Here is a 15,215-nt window from a genome sequence, read left to right as displayed (position 1 = left end):
GGGCTCTAGGAGTGTGCAGGGCTGGAAGTGGAGATGGAAGGGTCATCAGCATACAGCGGTACATTGAAGCCACGGGTGTGGCTAAGACAGCTCAAGAGGGAGTTTAAAGGCTCCAGAGCTGGGTGTTGTTAGAGGTGACTCAGCCCTTAGGGCTATGATGGCAGGTGGCCACCCACCCACCACCACCCCCTCAGACATTCAGCCCTGTCCTCCCTGTAACTGCTAGTTGCAGACCGTTTTGGTTCCAAGGAATCCTTTCTTCCACTGCTGCCTCCTTCCTGCCTCAAATCCTCGGGTCAGGTCCCCAGGAGAAGGGAGTTTCTATGACTTAGAGTACAGTGAAATTCTAGTTGTCTCCTCTCTCTCTCTGGACTTAACTCTTCCAATGTGTAAAATGGAGGCATTGGACCAGAGAACCCCACCAGCTTCAACATTCCTTGAGTTACTTTCTAGAAGTCACTGCTAATCATCTGGGCAGGATTGACCACTGGAGTTAATGCGGGTGTCTCACGCTGCCTAGGTTTGCATTCTGCTGGCCAGTGTACTGGGAAAACTAGATGGGACAGAGACCAGGGCAGGGAGTTGGCAAGGGCTGGAGTGGGGGCTTAGAGCAGGGAGCCCAATGATTGGTGGGGTTTGGGGGGCAGGAAGGGAAGAAGAGAAAAAGAGAAAATATAGGAGAATAAAAATAATCAAATAAGTGATGTGTTTTCTCCAGCAAAGTGTCTCCCTGTCCTGGGATGGGCTTACCAGATGTTCCCCAGATGTTGTTGGTGATGGGAAACATCTCCCTCTGGGATCCCGACTAAGCTCTTCCTGTTCATGGAGAAATGAAGGGTCTGTTCCAAGGCAAGGAGGGTGGGGTCTGGAGCAGCATCCATCTGTGACTATGGCACATACATAGGCAGAAACACACCCACAAACCCTCAGGGAATTTCTGAATACTTAACAAGAGTCCAGAAAATTTCTCAAACATTCAGCATCCCTGGACCACCCATTTTAGGTAAATAAAACTATTACTAGTTTTAAATAAATATTTTCAAGCTTAAAAAGGAATGATCCCATCTGAAAAACTAAAATTAAAAGAGGAATGCCAAATGTGGAAGATTGAGAATTAACCAGATCTGTCATGCATTTTTGGTGGGTGAGTTGATGCAATCACTTTGGAAAATAATGTGACAGTACCTAGTAAGGCTGAACATAGGTAAGCTCTATGATCATCTAATTCTATTTAAGAGTGTATTCCCAAGAGGGAAACAAAGTGCTTATGCCCTCCAAAAGACACAAAAATTGTATGGTAGTAGCTTTATTCATGACAACCTAGAATTGGAAACAACCAAGATGTCCAATGGATGAATGGAAACAAACTGATTTATCCTGCAATGGAATGTTACACAGCAACAAAAAAGAACAAATGCTTGACCCTTGCCAGGACAGGATGAAATCTTTAAAACATTATATTGATTAGGGGTGCCTGGGTGGCTCAGTTGGTTAAGTGTCTGCCTTCCACTCAGGTCGTGATCCTAGGGTCCTGGGATGGAGCACTGCCTCCCCCCTGACCCCTCTCACCCCCAGAGTCTGCTTCTCGTGTGCCCCTCCCCCAAGTCATGGGTGTGCAGGCTTTCTCTCTCTCTCCCACTCTCTCCCTCTCAAATAAAATCTTAAAAACAAAACAAAACAAAACATATTGATTAAAAGAAAGCAAACACAAAAGAGCAGTAACTGTAATTCTATTTTTTGTATAAGTTTAAACAGTGGAACTAGATAGATAACATTACCTTTGTGGGTATTCAAGGGGAAGAGCCATAACAGAGTCTTCTGGGATGCTGGAGATGTTCTATATCTTGATCTGGGCAGTGGTTGGTACATACAGAGGTAAAAATTCAAGTTCCCCACTTCAGATTTGTTTAGGTTCCTGTATGTAAATTTCACCTTGCTAAAAGGAGCAGGGAGGGAGGGCTTGGCAATCAGAGTGAGGTGATTGGGACAGGAATGCCCTTTGTCTCAGCCTTCCACCAGGAAGTCAACCTACCTCCTTACCAATGAGGAATATCAGGGCCTCAAAGGTCAGGTTCAACTGTTTAGATTTCTGAGATGGGTAAGAATTTTATTCCATCATGATTCTTAAATGGAAGAGGATTCATGTTATTTTGCACCCATAAGTTTTACAGTTTTCGCTCTTGTGTTCAGGTCTTCGATCCGTTTAGTTAGTTTTTTTATACGGTGTAAGGTCAGGGTCTAACTTCACCCTTTTGCATGGGAATATCCAGTTTTCCCAGCACCATATTTTGAAAAGATGTTATTTCTCAACATCAAATGAAAGCAGCTGAGTCCACCCAAGAACTACCTCCCTCAGTGGGAATACTGTCCAGTGTTCCAGACCAATCTCATCACCTCTGAGCCTTGTCTGAGAAATGGGGGCACCTTTCCCTGTCCCAGGTAGCCTGGTTCTCTGATTGTCAGTCTGTATTGTCTGCTTATGGCTAATAGGCTCCTTACACATGCCTGTGGATTCACGGAGAATAGCTGCTGTCTCCGAAACTGCAGAGTTGAGGTGGGGGAGGAGTCTGGTGAGGCTGGGAACAGGACCCAAGTCCTGTCTCCTTAGGCCGATCAAAGGTCCCTCTCTGGAAAGCTCACGGCACCACCTCCTCCTCTCCCCAGTCCTATGCTGGGGAGTGAGTCTTGCTCATTTCCACCTTGCCTCCTCCTCTTCCCCTCAAAGGAATTCACCCCTCCAGGCCCCCATCCCTCCACCCACACCAGTCCCCACAGTCCCCACAACAAACTAAAGGGGTGGCTCCCAGACCAGCAGCCTCTGGATCACCAGAGAACTTGTTAGAAATGCAGATTCTTGGGTTCTGCCCAGACCCAAAAAATCAGGAACTCCTGCAGTGGGGCCTGGCAACCCATCTTCCAGCAGCCCTCCAGTGGATTTAGATGCACGAAGGGGCTTGGGCCCCACTGAGCTAAGGCCTTGGGAAGCAAAACCCAAGAAAGGGGACTGTCTTCAAGTACAGGTCTTAAACACTCTTGTTTGTCCAAACTGGAAGACTTTTGAATGGAGATCTGTGGATTAAAAATCTGAGCAGTGAATTCTGGGTCAAAGGATTTTGACAGATATTGCCAAACCACCCTCCCTAAAAGTTGCCCCAATTGAACTCTCCAGGGTATCTGAGTGAGCCTGTTTCCCAACATTCTCCCTGGCACTGGGTGTGATCAAATGTACTGATCTCTGCTGGTCTGACAGGGTAACAGAGAAGATGCCTTAGTGTTTTCATTGCCATTTCTCTAGTTATGAGTGAAGTTGAGACTTTTTTTATTTAAAAAAAATTTTTTTTTTAGATTTTATTTATTTATTTCAGAGAGAGAAAGAGACAGTGAGAGACAACATGAGAGGGGAGAAGGTCAGAGGGAGAACCAGACTCCCCATGGAGCTGGGAGCCCAATGCGGGACTCGAGGATCATGACCTGAGCTGAAGGCAGTCACTCAACCAACTGAGCCACCCAGGCGCCCTGAAGTTGAGACTTTTTAAAGCCACTGCTGGTTTATATTCTTTACATATTTCATATAGGATTATAGGATTAAATCTTTGAGGACTAAGGAGATGAGCCTTTCTCTCTGTCACTCATGATGCACTCATTCCCACTTTCTTTTCTACCTCGGTTTATAGTATATTTTACACAGAAGTTTTAAATTTTTATATAGTCCAGTTTCTTAATTGGACTGGGTTTTAGGTGCTCCATTCCCTATCATAATATTATAAATTCACCTATTCTTTTCTCTAGAGTTTTAAGGTCTATTTTAAATATGTAAATCCTTTATCCATTTCAAATTATTTTGACTTAAGGAATGGAATAATGTGCCCACTTTCTTTTTTCCCCAAATACTTAGTTCAGTTTTTAAGCTACATTTTCCTTCTAATTTAATTGTTACCTTAAATGGGTAAATTATCTGGTTTTCTATTCTGGTTCACTGGGTTGTCTATTTAATCTCTGGGTACCAAATTGCTTTACAAATTATAATTTCATAATGTGGTTTTATCATCTGATAGGTCTAGCCCCACCATGTTACTTTTCTTTTCCAAGACATTCCTGGCTCATATTTATTTGCCTTTTTGAGTTTCATGTCATTTTTTGGACAAAAATACAGTGAATAGGGGTGCCTGGGTGGCTCAGTGGGTCAAAGTCTCTGCCTTCGGCTCGGGTCTTGATCCTGGGGTCCTGGGATCAAGCCACTCATCGGGCTCTCTGCTCTTCGGGGATCCTGCTTCCTCCTCTCTCTCTGCCTCCCATAGGTCTCCCGCTGAGCAGAGAGCCCGATGCGGGGCTCGATCCCAGGACCCTGAGACCATAACCTCAGCCCAGGCAGAGGCTCAACCCACTGAGCCACCCAGGTGTCCCTCACATCTTATTCTTGACTTTGAACCCATAGAGATTTATTATAGAGAGATTTTTAAAAACTAGATTATTAATGTGGATACTGCTTTCTCCTATTCAGCTTCCTTGAGTCTCATTTAACATTTTCATCGGTAATTGCAGGCTCAGCTCAGTATTTTCTTGTACAACTTGTTTGAACTTAGGTTTTTAAGTTTCCTAAGTCATTTTGGTAACGGTACATCTCTTCTACACAACATACAATAGGAGATTGCTTTATGATTCAACGTGAGTCTTTTTTCTGTTATAAGGATGGGTTTATCCTATTTACATTTGTTGATATAACTGATATATTAGTCTTAATTCTGTCATCTTATCTCTGTTATGTTTTCCATTTTAATGCTTCCTCTGTTTTTTGTTTTACCATGTGTATTTTTTGTCTTCTTTGATATGCATGTGTGCGCACACATGTGTTTGTATTTTTGTCTGATGATTTGAAAGTTTACAGTCTGTTTCTAATTTTTCTAGTGGTTGCCCGTATATTGATTTATTTCTCTGCCAAGAGAAGAAAATCTTCAAATGTAAGGGAAAGAATCATCTCAAAGGCTGAGACTTGACACCACAGTTCTGTCTTCAAATTCTTGATATCTTAAACTCAATGTGAAAAATGGTTGTAGTCTTGCCCTGAAGCCAAAGGTTCAGGGTGATCAAGATATTGACCGTGCCTCCCAGAGCTGCCAGTGCCACAAAGACAGTATTTGCTGTATTTTGCCTTATTTTCTCTTATTTCAGAGCCTCATATGAATTTCTTTCCCCACTAGCCCATGTACTTTGTTCAAAAGTGTCTTGTACTTGCTGTCCATTTCTCTTCACAGTAGTTGAAGAGACACAGAGAGGCCATGAATGGAGTGCATTGACTCTTTTTTGCTGCTTGTTTTCACACATACCGAGATCAGGAGCCAGATTGTTGCCTGACAGCTGGTCTTCGTGAATACAGTGGTGTGTGGTTGGTGTTCTGATGCAAGTTGTGTGTGTGTGTTTGTGTGTTTTCTTTTAAGTCTGTGGATTGATGCTGGTAGATCAGTCAGCGTACCAACAGATAAAGGCACGCTCAGAAGAGAATGATTTTAGGAAAGCTTGTTTACAAGGACTGTTTAGAAACATGTAGGTGTAGGAGCACCTTGGGGGATGTTGCAATAGCCACGACACAGAAGAGCTGTTACCATCAACAGGCCTGAAGGGAAAGGGGATGGTCACCAGAACCGAGAACTGAGCAGAGGAGGCTGGCTTCCGTAGGACCCCCAGCAGCACCCCCACCGCTAAAGAATGGACCCAACACAGGGAGACTCACAGGCAGGGAACCAACGGGCTAAATGCCCATTTTCACGCTCTTCTCTCTCCTTTTTCTGCTGGGGTTCCCATAGCTGACCCTACCTGGAAGCTAGAAGCTCATTCATCTCATCTTACAAGGGAATTTGGTGATAAATAGAACAAAGAGTCATCGAGTACGTCTCCCTCATGTTTTTCTGAAAATATGTGGAGAGATGACACATCAGGGGTACACTCATTAAGAATGCTTTCAACTACCAGTACTAGAGAATCCAAGTTACAGTGATTTTAAAATAGATGGTTTACTTCTCTTCGGTAACAGGAAGGCTGGATGTAGGCAACCACAGACATTCAGTAATGTCAGTGCCGATGTCTCTAGAATTCTCTCAGCATTTACCTTGTGCTGGTTGCTTCATATTTGCAAGATGACGGCTGAGCACCAGGCATCATGACCACGGTTAAGTTAGGAAGAGGGGGAGGAAGGGGAAGTGGGGTACCAGCATGTATACCCTTTTTATTCAAAACAAAACCAAAAACTTTCATAGATGTACCCTCAGCAGACTTCACATCATATTTCATTGGCCAGAATTGGTTTCGTGGTCTCACAGCAGCCAGAGAGGCTGGAAAAGTGGGAAATGGGCTGGTCGTGATTGATTTAGACTCCTTATAATTAACTGCCTGAGATGGGAGATGTTGGTGCATGGATCAAAATCAGGAATCTGTTACCAGGAAAGAAGGGAGAGGATAAATTCTGGGTCAACAATGAACAAGGCTTGCCACAAGTGGTTTTAGTCAACAATAAAGCCAATTGTCTGGAGCACTCACTCAGGACAAAAATTGCTCGTTCACACTATGTGCTATTGATTTTATGTGACACCCGAAAGTGTTGTTTTATCACGTAATTTTGCTTAAATCTTGCTCTGCTCTGAGCCTGTGATTTAATTTACAAGCCACAGTTTGAATCATGTGTTGGTGTTTGCTGTAAGTTCAACAACTTTAAGGGTGCTTCTCTGGTTTTGATCTTTTCTCTGTCTTTGGTGGCAAAACGCATCATTATTACACAGACCTGATATCACCCACATTCTGGAAGGATTTGATTGGCTTTCTGCCTAGACTGCAGGGCCTGAGGTGAGGATGATGCAAATATCTCAGTGGGCCTCATGCCACTATTAGACAAAGTTTCATAATAGACAATGCCTCAGGGACTAGAGGAAATGCATTACCAGCTAACAAAATCCTATTTTCAGAGATCCATTCCCACATCTGTCCTCCTCCTTCTTTTTTTTTTTTTTTCAAAAATTTTATTTATTTATTTGACAGAGAGAGAGGGAGAGATCACAAGTAGGCAGCGAGGCAAGGGGGAATCAGGCTCCCTGCTGAGCAGAGAGCCCGACGAGGGGCTTGATCCTAGGACCCTGAGACCATGACCTGAGCTGAAGGCAGAGGCTTAACCCAGTGAGCCACCCAGGTGCCCCTTACATCTGTCCTTCTGATTCACACTTTATTTTCTACTTGTGTAAAATCATCCCCTTCTACACACTCATCTACCCTGATCACATTTGATCCCATATATGATCACCTTTGATACTGCAGAGTTTTGTTACTATTTCCCATACTCCTCTTTTGCTTAATGAACTACTTTTAAACTACTGTTCCATCTTTATGGTTTGGGGCCACACTACCATAGTGTAGTAACAATAAAATGGAAATATGATGAATGTAAACAATTACATGAATGTGGTTGAAAATATCTTAGGGGTGCCTGGGTGGCTCAGTGGGTTGAACCTCTGCCTTCAGCTCAGGTTATGATCCCAGGGTCCTGGGATTGAGCCCAGCACCAAGCTCTCTGCTCAGCGGGGAGCCTGCTTCCCTCTCTCCCTCCCCCTCTGTCTGCCTCTCTGCCTACTTGTGATCTCTCTCTCTCTCTGTCAAATAAATAGATAAAATTAAAAAAAGAAAATATCTTAGCAAGTTGAACTATAGTTAATGGCATTCTCTTTACTAAATATGAGCTGAATCAAATAAGTTCTGGTACAGGGGCACTGATAGAACTGTGATGATTGTTGCAAGGTAACAGATTTGTATGGAAATGGTTACTTGTTTCACATTTTTAAAGAAAGATGTATTTATTTATTTGAATGAAGATGGGGAGGGGGAGAAGGAGAGGGAGAGAGAATCTTGAGCAGATGCCACGTTGAGTGTGGAACCTGACGCAGGGCTCCATCTCAGGAACCTGACATCATGACCTGAGCCGAAATCAAGAGGCAATCGCTTAACCGACTGAGCCACCCAGGCGCCCCACTTATCTCACACTGATGAAATGTACATAAACCAAATTGCGAGTTGTCCTATGGCATTCCCAATTCCCACACATGCTCATGGTGCTTCACTGCAAACACATGTGACACTCCACCTGGGGTATTTCTCTGGTCACAGGATGGTGCTCAACTGGCACACGGGGCAGGCTGGGAGTGCCAGGGAGTTAACGCCCCAGACGCAGATCTTCACTCGAGCGGACTAGGGTGGGGGGCTCTCCAGGGCATGTTGCACATAGCATCCCAGAGGTCCCAGCGACACTGAGCCACAGTTGCCCACAGCAGCAGGCACACATCAACACACACTGTGGGGTGGTTTCCTTCCCTTCCCTACCTCCCCTTCTCTCCATTGGTACTTCATGGGATCACGTCCCAAGTGAAACACTTCTATTCAGATCTTTCTCTCAGGGTTCTCTTCTGGGGGAATTGAGACCTAGGCTGTTTTTTCTCTGAAATTCCCTGCTGGCCATGAGATTCATGAACCCCACGTTAGGAAAGTCTTCTCTAGACGACTCTTCTGATTTTACAAATGCCTGATGCCCGGAGCCAGGGGTCATTCTATGGTCACAGGCAGCCCAGTTCCCTGTCATGGAACCAGCACAGGAGGAGGCCCTGATGCCTTTAGGGGCTGCATTGGAGGGTCTTGCCCAAACTCCTGACCCAGATGTAGCACATAGGGACCTTGAGGAATACGGGATGGGGCGGCTGAGGGCCTGGGTCTGACCGCTCTGCTCCTCCACATTTCCCTGAGCCCCTCCCAGTTTGTGGTCCAGCCTCTGCTTCCTGCCCCCAGCATTGAAATGGAGGTTTTTCTGGGTCTTTCTTTCCTGAAGAAGTCCTCCCCAAACATCCCATACATCACATGCATGCTTCTTTCTGGGATCCCAGTTCTGTGGAACTCAAAAGATACTGTGAGATGGATTTACATCCATAGCAGAAGGGGAGAGATTTTTCTCTGCTTTCCCCCCCTGTTGCCTATGAGAGAAGCTTGTGACCCTGGCAACCATTTCCAGAAGAAGAAATTGGCTTCTAGGAATGCCTGGGTGGCTCAATCAGTTAAGCAGCTACCTTTGACTCAGGTCATGATCTCGTGGTGCTGGGATTGAGGCCCACATTGGGCTCCTTGCTCAGCAGGGACCCTGCTTCTCCCTCTCCGTCTGCCTGCTACTCTGCCTACTTGGGTTCTCTCTCTCTTTCTGTCAAATAGATGAGTGAAATCTTTATTTATTTATTTTAAGATTATTTATTTATTTGACAGAGAGAGACACAGAGAGAGAGGGAACACAAGCAAGGGAAGTGGGAGAGAGAGAAGCAGGCTTCCCACGGAGCAGGGAGCCCCATGTGGAGCTCGATCCCAGGACTCTGGGATCATGACCTGAGCTGAAGGCAGATGCTTAACAACTGAGCCACCCAGGCACCCAAGTGAAATCTTTAAAAAGAAAAAAAGAAAAAGAAAGAAAGAAAGAAAGAAAGAAAGAAAGAAAGAAAGAAAGAAAGAGAGAAAGAAAGAAAGAAAGGAAGAAAAATTGGCTTCTAGCCCAGCTTTCTAAATAATATGATCATCCATTCCAAATGTCCAACCCACAGACCTTTTCTTATTTCCATTTGACAGTCGGGACACCTAAGACCAAGACGGAAATTATAGCAGGAGCCCAGTGACTTTCAGACAGTGATTTGCCATTCCTTTTCCACAACAGGCTTGTGAGGGAGTCTGTTTAAGCCACAAACTTACCCTCAGGATCACCCACAACCCCAGGATGAGTAGAGGTGGTTGGAGTCATGGTTCCACAGGTAAAACCACCTGCTCTCTGGGCTGTGCCCTTTCCAAGTCCTTCACCTCAGTTTCTGTGGGACCAACATGGGTGTCATCCAGGGGAGCACAAATGTTCAGGGCCAGTTCCTCTACAAGAAGTTCACTTCTGTCACATTCACTGAACTCTGCAGCAAACAGGGCCCTAGATTCACTTGGAGAGCAGCGAGAGAGAGGGGTCTTAATGAATCCAATGGAGTCCGGCCCTCCCACAGAGAGCTCAGAGGCTAAGAAGTGAGATAATCCACTCAGGAGAAGCTAGAGTATCCTAAGGGCCACAATAATAACAGTTGTGATGGTTTAAAAACATGGTCACAGGAGCACCTGGGTGGCTCAGTTGGTTAAGCCACTCCTTTCGGCTCAGGTCACGATCCCAGAGTCCTGGAATCGAGTCCTACATCGGGCTCCCAGCTCCATGGGGAGTCTGCTTCTCCCTCTGACCTCCCCTCTGATGCTCTCTTTTACTCTCTCTCTCTCTCAAATAAATAAATAAAAATCTTAAAAAAAAAAAAAAAAAACAACCCATGTCCACAAATTCTTTCACACTCTTCTTATTAAAAGGAGGAATCTAATTCCTTTCCCCTGAAGAATGGGCCAGCCTTGGTGACTTGCTTCTCATGAATCCAATGTTGAGGAAGTGATACTGTGTAATTTCCAAGGTAAGCTACTGCCTGCCTGTTTCCTGGGACACTCACCCTTGAAAACCCAGTCACCAGACTCTGAGGAAGCCTGGAGTACTTGAAAAAACCATATGTAGGTGTTTTGATCAAGCCCCAGCTAAGATCCCTGACAGCCAGCCTTAAAGGCCACACATATGAGTGGGCATGGCTTCAGATGATCCCAGCCTTTGTGCCTCTCCAGTTATGGGCTGTCCTCACTAAATCCCAGCCATCTTATAAATTCATGAGCAAAATAAATGCATATCTAGCGATTAAATCCCGAGGGTGATTTCTTAGGCAGCAATAGCTAACTGGGTTGTGTATTTACTAGAAGCCAAATGTTGTGCTAAACCCATTACAGAATGATAATGCACAATGAATCCTCCAGACAATCCTATTAGGCAGATACTATGGGATCTGCACATTGTGGAGGAGTGACACACAGTGATCATATGACCTGTCTGAATCATAGAGGCTGTAAGTGGCAGAACCAAGACCTGAAGCAGTAGTGTGCTGGTAAATGTTTACCAACCAGGGACGGGTGTGTGGGGGGGAGGGAGGGGATCAAGATCCGCAGTGTTTACCAATTTCCACAGTGTAAATTCTCCCACTGTGGCTGATTTCAAGCACCACAAGAGAAGCTGAGAAGAGATGGGCACGCTCCAGGCAGCTCTCCAGGAGGTTTGGGCCCGCTCCAGTGCACCACCGAGTGGAGGCCGCCAACACCAGGAACCGTGTCCTGAGATGACAGGGATTTTAGTGAGCACCGATCAGGGGAGTCTTCTTGCAACGTAGGTAGAGCTGTGGAAAAGTCCTTTGGGGCATTCACGCATGCTCTTTATCAAACTATGCCAGACACTATTATAGTCACTGATCATTAGTGGCACGTTAACACAGACAAGGTCTCTGCTCTCATGAAATTTTCTTCTCAGTGGGACAGAGACCAAGAAACGCAAAGGTATAGGGCATATTAAGAAGTTTCAGTTATTCTAGGAGTGGGAGATGGAGAGGGAAGTGGAGCCCAGACTTAGCATGCCACAGCCGGTTCCCAGGAGGGGAGATGGGTTGGTGGCTCCCTTCCTTCTTGTGGCCCTTTCCTTTGGGGAAACCCCGAGTCCAAACAGTCTCAAGTCTATTAGACTGGGAGTAGCCCCTCCTAGCCCAAGGAGGCAGCTCCAGGAAAAGGAGGGGACACAGGCTTCCCAGTGTTACCTCCACCAGCCTCCCTCCCACAGCCATCCCTCCAGGTGTTATGAGAAGTTCCCTGAAGTTGGCCTTGAAGCTCCTCAGGCTGGGTCCCTGTCTCCAGGATCTGCGATGGGGAGAAGAATCAGTGCTTGTGCACTGAAGTAATATCCACTTGAAGCTGATCTTTTTTTTTTTTTTTTTAAGATTTTATTTGACACAGAGAGAGAGAGAGAGAGAGAGCGAGAGAGCACAAGCAGGGGGAGAAGAAGAGGGAGAGGGAGAAGCAGACTCCCCGCAAAGCAAGGTAAGCCACCCCCCTCCCCCCCCACCCCCCCATCCCCCCCACCCCCGCTATGGGACTCGATCCCAGGACTCTGGGATCATGACCTGAGCCAAAGGCAGTGGCTTAACCAACTGAGCCACCCAGGTGCCCTGGAGTGGATTCTTAACTGGAAGAAAAAAAAAATGCTTCTAATCCAAAGGATTCTGTGCTCTGCAGGGAAGGAATACCTTGTCCAAGCACAGCTTCAGCAGAGAGAGAATTATGAGGACTCACTCTTTTTCCAAGATGACTACATCCAAGCTTGTGTGATTTCTTCCAAGGAAGGGGACTTACTTATTTTTTTAATATACAAGATTGAAAATACTTAAAGCATGACATGTACAATAATGAAAAATTTACTAAAATGTGAAGAATTAAGTTTTCCTGAAGTCTTGGATTGTGCAGAGTGGGGGCAGGGCAAGTCCCTGAGGGGATTACTGCGCAAACAGAACATAGTTCAAACCAGATTTCTGAGCTCACTGCTCCTGAAGGCGATGGCTGCACTGACACAGGGAGGAGATCCTTCCAGCAACACTCTCCTCAGCCCCACCCCTCTCAGGCTCCAGTTGCTTCTCTTCAAGTCCCAGTGCTACCCCAAGTCTGTCTTCCAGTTTATTAGGGAAAACTATGGATCTGCTCTTTCTGTAAAACTGTATCCCTCCTGCCACGGAAGTTTCTTGCGTCAGGCTCCCTGGCTGAGCAGGTAGCCTGCTGTCTCCCTCTCCCTCTGCTGCTCCCTTGCTTGTGTTCTCTCGCGCTGTGTCAAATAAATAAAATACAATCTTGAAAAAAAATTAAAAAATAAAAACCTTAGAAAATATATCCAAAATGGAAGAAAATACAAAGTTGGGCCTCCTCTCTGCCTACTCTTGGTGTCTACCAGAGGCACTATTATTAGGGCTTTTCCTTTTTGTCTTTTTCTAGAAGCAGTCTATGTACGTAATACACAAAGATACACACACACATACCCACACAAACATATATATCCCTCATCCTACCTGACCTATAGGGAGCATATATCCCAGCCCACCTGCTTTCCTTCCTCCCTCCCTCTCTCCTACTCCACGCCCTGGTGTCCCGGTGTCGCTAGGCCTTGAGCACGGGTCTCCTTGTTCTCCCATCTCAATCAATGCAGCTTTGGAATATCCTTTCCTGGGTCCATTTTATTTCTCAGTCTCTGTAGGAGGGCTCCCCAGCAGCGACCTTTGCCTCTTTCCTACCTATACTCACTCCCTAAGCAGCCCCTTCTCCAGCCATGGCCTTGCAGAGCACCCTAACCACTGACACTCTCCTCCCCTCACCCGCACTGGGTTCTCCCATCCTTCCATTTGCTGTCCCAGACCCACTCTCCACCCTGCTCCTCCCAGCTCTGCGCCCAGGGACTTCCCTGTCTGGCTTTCCATGGGGTTTGACAGCTGGCCAACACAGACAGGAGTTCAGAGGGTGGAGAGTGAGGTCAGGATATATGTTTTCCATGTACAGTTGCCAGGGATGAGCTACACTACTCCACTGAAGCTCTCCACTCCTGCCAGTGTGCAACATCTAAACTTGTATCTCAAAAATAAGTGCCTTTCCTTGGAGGAAATCACACAAGTTTGGATACTGTCCTCGCCATTTCACTCTCTGTCTGTCCCCAAGTACAGGCAACTCTCACATTCCCTGCATCTGAACTATGGATAGTCGACATTCTCCCCGCCCCCCCACCCCCCGCCGCGCATTGCTACTAGCCCCGGGGGCCTACTTTGTTCTGGAGGTTTCTCTACACCCTGCTACCCTTCTACCCTTCTGGGAAAGCCCCTGTTATTAAACCCTCCTCAAATTTCTCAGTCCAAATGCACCAGCTGTTTCCCTCTGGAAACATCTGTGCTACAAATTCCGAGTAATTCTGAGATTTCTATCACCCCTGAACTCCTGACCCACATAAGTAGCTCAGACTACTGATCCCTCACCCCGCTGGCTAAAAGACCGGCTCCACCCAGTCTTCCCCACCCTGGTAAATGATAACTTCATACTTGTAGGTGCTGGCACTCTTACTCTTCCCCAGTCACGTCTGGTCTATCAACAAACAAAGCTGCCACGAGCCACCTTAGGAATTTATCCTTGCCGTCCTGTCTGTAGGACAAATCCCTGCGTGCGCCATGGTTAGGTTAAAGGCTATTGCCGAGTTGTTCTCCGACCTGGAAGGCCCAGCTGGTTCCTGTCCGCCCCGCCCCCATCCCTACTCCCCGCAACGGTGGGTATCCCTCCGGTTTCCCCACCCGCTCTTCTAGGAGACAACATCAGAGGTTAACACGGTTCGGTGTGTTGGTGTCTAACCGGCAATCCTACGCCGTGGGAGAAGCGAGGCCCTTTTTCCCGGGAACGTCCCCGGGGGTTTGCTGGAGCCGAGCGTGGGACCCCGCCGAGTCAGGCGCCCCGCCGACTGCGCCCACGGCTTCACTGACTCCCTCGTTTTCCGCGCTTTCCTTCCCCCCACCCCCCGACCCCCCGCCCAAGTTTCTGATTCCTGGAACCAGGCTCGGTGACCTCACGCCAGTGACTTCACATCCGGGACCTTCTGGGAATTCTCAGAGGCACTTTTTCGTAAGAAACCTAACGCGGGGAGGCGGGAGGAAGAGGATGCGACGGAAGGAGGCGTGCGCAGCTTTTGGGGAAGAAGAGAGGGAACCGCAGGGGCAGCTTCCTCCTTCCGATCGGGGCCGGTTGGAGCTGGCAGGGCCGTGTGGCCGAGTGGTAGACTCCCGAGTCCCCGCCCCCGCGGCCGCCGGCCCGCACGCGCGCGCCCCCTCTCTGGGCCGCGGACCCCAGCGCTGATCGTGACTGGTTTGGAACCAGGGCACGATTCCCGAGGGCTCCCCAGGTTGAGCCTCAGGCCTGAATTTTCTTCGGAAGTTAGATGTGCGTCTAACGTGGCAGCTCTGCCACAGGTGGGGAGCAGGTATCTAGAAGGAGAAAACGGAGGTGGAGGTGGTTATCGACTTGCGGGTACTGACGGTGCAGTTGGAGAGAGACGCACTAAACCCAAGGGTTATAATCGGGTTTCCCAAGCTGCAAAGCTGCGTAAGATTGAGAGGTCAAAGAAGGACACTCTTAATGGCTTTTGCTTTCTTGAAAAGGTTGCCTCAGAGCTGAGTCTTCCTCCATAAAATAAGTATTTAAAAATAGATTTTACAACTGTGGTGGCATAAAGACGAATATGGTAATGTTAAGTGTTA

This window comes from Lontra canadensis, unplaced genomic scaffold (genome assembly GCF_010015895.1).
Source record: "Lontra canadensis isolate GAN:19392208 unplaced genomic scaffold, GSC_riverotter_1.0 scaffold20, whole genome shotgun sequence".
NCBI classification, from domain to species: domain Eukaryota; kingdom Metazoa; phylum Chordata; class Mammalia; order Carnivora; family Mustelidae; genus Lontra; species Lontra canadensis.
This window is presented reverse-complemented; position numbering follows the sequence as displayed.